Source organism: Strongylocentrotus purpuratus, unplaced genomic scaffold (genome assembly GCF_000002235.5).
Source record: "Strongylocentrotus purpuratus isolate Spur 01 unplaced genomic scaffold, Spur_5.0 spur5_scaffold_10, whole genome shotgun sequence".
In the NCBI taxonomy this organism is placed as follows: Eukaryota; Metazoa; Echinodermata; class Echinoidea; order Camarodonta; family Strongylocentrotidae; genus Strongylocentrotus; species Strongylocentrotus purpuratus.
Window position 1 is genome coordinate 21,580,225 of NW_022145595.1, and position 7,493 is coordinate 21,587,717.

General features: G+C 36.9%; 1 long non-coding RNA gene across 1 annotated transcript; it reads right to left on the minus strand.

Annotated features, from left to right (window-relative positions):
* Positions 1–4,725: 4,725 nt before the first annotated feature.
* LOC115921726 lies at positions 4,726–7,161 on the minus strand. The gene is made up of 2 exons (XR_004063070.1): positions 7,007–7,161; positions 4,726–6,273 (listed from the first exon to the last, which is right to left on the minus strand). It is a non-coding gene; the product is annotated as an uncharacterized LOC115921726 (long non-coding RNA).
* Between the last annotated feature and the right edge of the window lie 332 nt (positions 7,162–7,493).

Consider the following 7,493-nt stretch of genomic DNA (forward strand, 5'->3'; position numbering starts at 1 on the left):
TTGCAGGAATTATGAATATGTCATGTATGTCCTATCTGTGAAATTTAAACGTTAACAGTGTCCTCATATTCAAATAATGCAAGGAAAACCGTTTGCTTGCTAGACTTTACTGTCAGACACTATTGTTTTCTTCTTTGGTAATAACATACATGAAAAGAGCTGTAAAGGGTACATGAGTATTTTTCTACAGCAATAACCCACTTCTTGTGATGGCCAAGATTAAACTGATTGAATCTTTGCGCAGCATAAAACGTATGACCATTCGGTACAATCGTCTGAAAATCAAGACTATTACTTTTGGGCTCTCTAGCCCTAAAGTCGATTTGACAACTAATAGTCGTTATTTTCCCACTTAAAGACATTTTCAAGCCCCACCTTTTTTAGGGAAGTTCTAAATTAGTATTATCTTTCAAATGCAGTTGGAATTTAACTTTTTCATTTTTTTGGCCTGCAAATGGGACATAGGCCCTTTAAAGGGATAGTTGGGTTCTGTTTTCAGACCGCAAATGCCTTCAAAGTGCATGTTTATTGCTCTTATTCTTATCTATGACATTCCTAGTGCCCTTTTATGGTCACTGTTAATTAATTAATTAAAAATAACAATACATGGGCGGGCTGGTTGTGCGTAATATAACCAACACGAAAATGCCAACATCGACATAGGCTGAAATACGACGTAAAAGGCGCTATTTCGTTTTTTCAACGGCTTTTTCAAATTATCTAATATTTGTGGTGGAACACAAGTATTAGAAATCGTTATATTTATAGATATTTCTGCCGTCTCTGAACCGATTTTGATCAAACAAAGATGATTTTGTCTTTTAAATTGGATGTTCTTTCAAATTTGACACTCATTTTTTCATTATCTCACAAAAAAAATATTTTGTGTAGCTCTGCAACAGAACTCGACTATCCCTTAAATAATATTTGTGATGTTTGATTTGTTATCAGTCAAAAAGTAAAATGCATTTACAGCACCTAACACCTAGTTCAAGAAATTGGCACCAAACATAAAATGAATATCGTAGATGAGATGAATTACATGTTATATTAATCATTTATTGCACAGAATCGGACAATGTTACAAATCTTACAAACAAATATTACATTTGATTTTACATCAGTTTCTTGAATACTAAACACATGAATTTCAAAAGGCACTCCTGTCGAAGGGGATATTCAGGTGGGCCTTGTGTATGTATAATGATAACCCTTATTTTTATTTTATTGATGTTCAGTTATCCCTATACAACTTTTCAGGCAAATATTTACAAGAAGAGTTATGAAATAGCATGCAAAAGATAGGAACAGTATTTTAAGTACGTCTCCTTTAAGATGTGTATTTAGATTTCAGTGAAAAGCATTCATAGGAATCTCTAGAGACACAATTGGGAATACAGTGCATTTTGAATGCATTTACACAGAAATTTCCATAAAAAGAGAGAGTAAAGTAATCTAGGATTCGTACCACCTTTAGTTTGAACTTTTAAGGCCAAAACAAAATAGGAGTCATTCCTCCAAAATAGAATTGATTGGCAGCTATGGGAGAGCAGATTTGTTCTTCTTCTCTTTAACATCATCAAACTGAATCAAAGAAACATGAAAATATATTTCATTGCCAACTGATGGAATAGAATTTCCACTTAAAAAATATATCCAATCAAAGCTTTATTAAACAAATGTTTTACAAATGTACAAAGGAGAATATATACAGGTAATTCTTCCATATCGTTTTTAACAATCGCACATTTGTACAGTATCGTAATCTACACACAATTCAAGGCATAAATTAATAGGCTAATGTACCAGGCTCAAGTTGATAATACAGTCAAACCTGCTTTAGTGACCACCTGTCTACAAAGACCACCTGTCTACAAAGGCCACATTTGTTGTTTCCCTTGAAAATGGTTTCTCATTAAATCATGTACTAAAGGAACCTGTCTACAAAGACCACCTGTCTACAAAGGCCACTTTTTGTGTTTCCCTTGGGCAGTCGCTGTAGACAGGTTTGACTGTACATGTATTGGTAAATGATATATATCGCCATACATTCTTGCATTTGTTTGTTTGTCTGATAGCACATAATAATACATGTTTGTATCTTCTTACAACAGAAAGCACATAACACATACAAGAACAGAGAACAGAGAACAGAGAGGAAGATGTAATGGGGACCCAGCATTTACTCTGTCGACACTTGCTTCAGGCGTTGTTTCAAGGAAGGTCTAGGGATTAGGGTTGCAATATGGCTTCAGGTTAGGGTTAGGTATAGTGGTGGGTCAAGGGTTTAAAGAGAAGGTTAGTTCTGGGAAGAAGTGAAAAATAATTTGTGAGCATTATCATTGTTATTATGCAAGTGTGGAAGAACATCAGATAAAAAATGTTCCCTGAAAAGCATGGCTCTTCAAATGCTTTCATATTCTACATATGGCATGTAACAACATAAAAATTGGGACAGATTTTTATGCCACATGTTTGTGTAGCCCAATATACATATTTCTGCATGCAGACAACAGTGCTTGTAACTTTACCAAGATCGGGCAAAATTTCTTATCATTTTGATGATTCCAGAACCTTGCAGTACACACCGATACTTATTGGCTAGATGATCAACCTTTTCTGATCGATTCCACACAGTTTCTTTCACAATGCAATTGCATGACCAGAACTCAACTTTATCTTTAAGTGAAGAATTTGGTTAGTGTTACTTTAGCATGTGTTTAACAACTGAATTTACCAATCTAACAGTGAGAAGCATACATGAATGTCCTTGACTCAGGGGTGATAGTGAGCATTAAAAAAAAATAGGTTTTTTGTTTTCCCCTCAACCACGCCCCCCTTGAGTAAAAAAAAAAGAAAAGAGGATTCGCGGGGAAAAAATGGCATCTAACAACATTCCCCCCTTTCGAGTAAGAAAATTGGAGAAAAATAGGGCAAAATATGTAAAAATAGTGCAAAATATTGTGACGGTTTTAGCGTGAAATCGGGAAGAAGGGGGGGGGGGTGGTTTGATAGAAATCCCACCGCTGCCACCATTGTGACGGTTCTGGCGTGAAATCAGGGAAGAAAAGGGGGGGGGGGGGGGGGGGGTTGATAGAAATGCCACCATTGTGACGGATCTAGGGAATCGGGGAATCGAGGGGGGTGGTTAATATGCTTCCACCATTGTCCCAAAATCATCCCCATCGCTACATAAACTTTCTCCTGCTACCATTATAGCGAATTCTATCAATATAGGGAATACAAGTAAAACAGGTCTGGAAAGAAGACTACATCAATAACCACTTTTATGTCAGTCCCTTATACCATGAATTACCATGACGGTTGCTGCCACCACGTAGTGTCTTAATCTGGAGCGCTAGGATCTCCAAAACAACACGGTTTGTGTGTTTACATTCACTCTGTAATCTGATACACTCTCACTTAAGGCCCGGTCCCACTGCACTTACGGATGCAAAGAGGATGTAAAACGTAAACAAATCTTGCCATCCGTTGGAAAACGCTATGCATCCGTTCCGTACTCATTGCATACGTGTTTCATACGCTATATCCATCGAGCATCCGTCCACTGTGATTTCATCCGTGCAAAAAGTTTTGAGCTGCACAAAACTTTTAAAACGGATGAACTTCCACCGTGTACGATGTAAATCCGCGACAAATACGAGCAACAAACGTTCTATGTCCGTTATCATCCGTTAAACATCCGCTGTATCCTCTCTGCATCCTCTGGGCATCCTCGCAACTCACATCCGCTGCAGCTGAAAACGGAAAGAGGGAGTAAAGATAAGGTACATGGAACGTCTTTACATCGTTAGTAGCACGAAAATAGAAAGGATATAAGCGTATGCATCTCGTATATAAAGTATTCAAAGCTGTCATCCACTTCCATCCGCTTTCATCCGCTAGGTTTCCGATGAACATCCGTTTAACATCCCCGCTACATACTACCCACGTCCGTTATTTTCCGTTCTGTTTTCGCAAATTTTCGCAAATTTTGTCCATTTCTTGACCGGATGAAAACGGATGGAGCCACCCGCGAAATTTTGCTCGTCCGCTGTGTCCTTTATACATACGTTTTTGTCCATCGGCCAGTGGGACCGGGCCATTACATACACAGATTCCTAAGAAACCGGACCATGCGTCCTTCTACTAGTATACGCTTAAAGTCATTGTGACGTATGGCAATTGCTTCCTTTTGGGACGCACTGTCTCGTCCTTTCCCAATCTGTCTCTCGTCACGTGCAAGACGCACTGTCTCACTCTGGGAAAATCCTGTATTGATTTGGCCATTTCCACTCAAAGTTAGCTTCTAGAGTCTCAAACCACTTCACAATATCTTCCATCCTTTTATAGGTGAGTGTTATTCTCACCCCTGATACCGTAATTAAGTATCATTAAGTAGGAACTAATCATGTTTTTGTCTCTCTAACAAGCCTCACAACACCATTTAGACCATAATCATGTCCCATACATTCGTTTCTGTGTATCAAGTCTTCCACTCAGTCACTCACTAAATAACAAAAATAGTATCTTATTCCCTTTCACACTTCCGAGCGATATATAAGGCACGATGACCTGAGTCCGTTTGTCTGAAATATACAGACGAAGTTTTGTGTTCCTGTTTAGTAATAAATCCTACAGTAGTTCTAAATCTACTATAGATTTTGTACGGTATCATCATCAACAATGCATACTTAATTTACTAGGCAAACCAGACTAACAAGATTTGTAACTTGAAATCGATCTAAAGTCGAATAATGAATTTATTATTCACTAAGCCATTTCTAGGCAACTGTTCAACAATATAAGAACTGTAAAACTCTCAACAAGAATAGAAATACTTCCATGAACTTACTAACTTACTGATTGCTACTAGACCCTAGATATACATTAATTAATTATTGTAATAAATGTTTACTGCTTATATAATTTATACAGTATTTCTTAGCTTTATATTTACAGGATGTCAACACTTAATTGACTAGTATAGACTGCATACGATTTAAATAATGTACATGTATAAACTTACTGAACTTAGATAGAGGCTTTTCTAACGAACTTTACAAACCACCATGGCTGTCAAACCAAAGTTAGCATTTCTTTCTAACTCCTATTACAAGTAACTCTATTCTGACCGACTACTAGTATTCTCGGTACTCCTACCCCTTGAAACAACTATCTACCTGCGCCCGACACCTTTTGGCCAATGTGTCCCTTTATCGTCCCCATTCTATAAGAATGAACATTAAAACCAATACACCCTTCCGACCAGGATTTCAAAAGTCTTTCCACTCCTTTATTAAGTAACAAGCTAACACACTCTGTCGGTTAAACATTGTACCTATATAAATCCATCATCACCGTTATAAACTAGCCTCGAGTATTTATCTCCTAGTTATAACTTACTCCAGAATATACTTGTATAAGATTTGACTTTCTAAATTCAAAGATAACCGGCATTCCATTGAATTCGTCCCTTACTGTCTTAAGTTCGCACCTCTTAATTATGTAGTAAAGTAATAATTGCCTGATTTAGATAGGCTCGTAAATGCAGCTATTTAATTAATTAACTACGAGTGTACATATTCAACTGTCCACTATTCAATGTCATTCTATTAATATACATGTCATGCTATATACAATAATGAGTGCAATTCAAATGAGTAAGAAGGGGGGGGGGGGGAAGAAGAGAGACACTGTGTCCATGTCCAAATCTAAGGACACTGTGTCCTCCAAGACAAGCCCATGCATTGTCTATACATATAACGTTCTGTGTCCATTCCAGGTTGAAGGACACACTGTCCCTTCCAAGACAGGACGAAGAAGGAGAAAGGGGGGGGGGGGGGGGGGGAGTTACACTCATGTCTGTAATAAACTGTTATTTATGCATTAAATAAATGTAGATAATAAACTATAGATATACGACAAAGTTGTTTCTCCAACTCTCTCGATCCTTTATACACTTTCTATACAATATCTATATACAATATCAAGTTCATTAAAACATCATTATACGATCTACGGAGTATCACGCCCTCTAGACGAATACATTTGTTATAAGTTTAAGCGTTATACAATATTAAAGATATGAATTAAAACATCATTAGAAGATCTACGAAGTATCACGCCCTCTAGATAGGCGAATACATGTGTTATAAGTTTAAGCGTTATACAATATTAAATGATATAAATTAAACTACGGAGGCACTGGTGACTTTTTGGCCTTAATTAGGTCACAAAGGACCGAAGCCTTCCTTTCCAAATATTCATAGTCTAGGAGAAAATCAAGACAACAATACAATGTAATATTTCTTATCAAACATAGTTAAACTGGCCATAGAAATTAAACTAGAAATGGCTAGACTTGAGATATGACCGCATTTGGGACAGATTGTCAGTCTGCCCAACGACCTGAATCACACTCAATTTTATGTGTCCAAATTAATCAATTAGGACACCAAAGAGCAAAATCTCTCTCTTCCAAAATAGGTTGACCAATTCTAGATTTATTCCTTAACAATGGCAATATTATCTTCACAAAGAAGAAGATAATCACACAAAAATAGACATTTCACATAATAAAAACATCTTTCATGTATTTGTATAATGATATCTCTATAATAATTCAACTATAATCCCATGCCAATATTCATACACTTAAGGGAGACACTGTGTCCCTAAAACGATAATGGGACGTTCCGTCCCTCTAAAATAGGACGCACCGACCGTCCTAGACAAGTTCAAGGACGTTTCGTCCATTCACTACCGGTACTGGACATTCTGTCTTGCTTCCCCCCCCCCCCCCATCCAAACTATAACAAATATAGATGCCTATTTCCAACTTAATATATCACCATAAAAAATATTTCAAAACCTCTCTTCATATACACCACTCTGACCGCATTGATCCATAGAACAATAAAATATCCCTCTCCCTCTATCATTTTAGAACAATCCTAGTAAATTTGCATAAGTAAACATTGTATGAGTCACTATTTATATTCACCTTTCGCGTAATACCCTGCAAATAAAACTGTAGTCGCGTACTAGCCTGTAAAAAGCTGTCAGTCACGTACCTGGGTAACCCAGTAACCCACGCGCGGACTATTTATACTGGTTGGGTCGCGCATGGAAAAGAAAGCTGTACGCGCATATACAATCATTTAATTGGCTGCGCACCTTGGATCGTGCCTTAAACTAATGAATAATACATGAATATTAAGTTATCGATCTATAGTGGAATAAATTAAGCATTGTTTATCAACAAGAGCACATGCTACTTGTTATTAGTCGCTCGTTCAGAGCAATCCGTTAAAAACATGTCACAAATAAGTAACGACTGTAAAAGACATTTTATATTTATAATGGTCACAATATTTACAAGTATTGAATATATAAAGAGAGAGAGTAGAAAGAGAAAGAGTAGAAATACAAAGATCATTTTCATATATCTGTCACAATATGGAAGAATAGAGAAAATCAGGATCAAATCA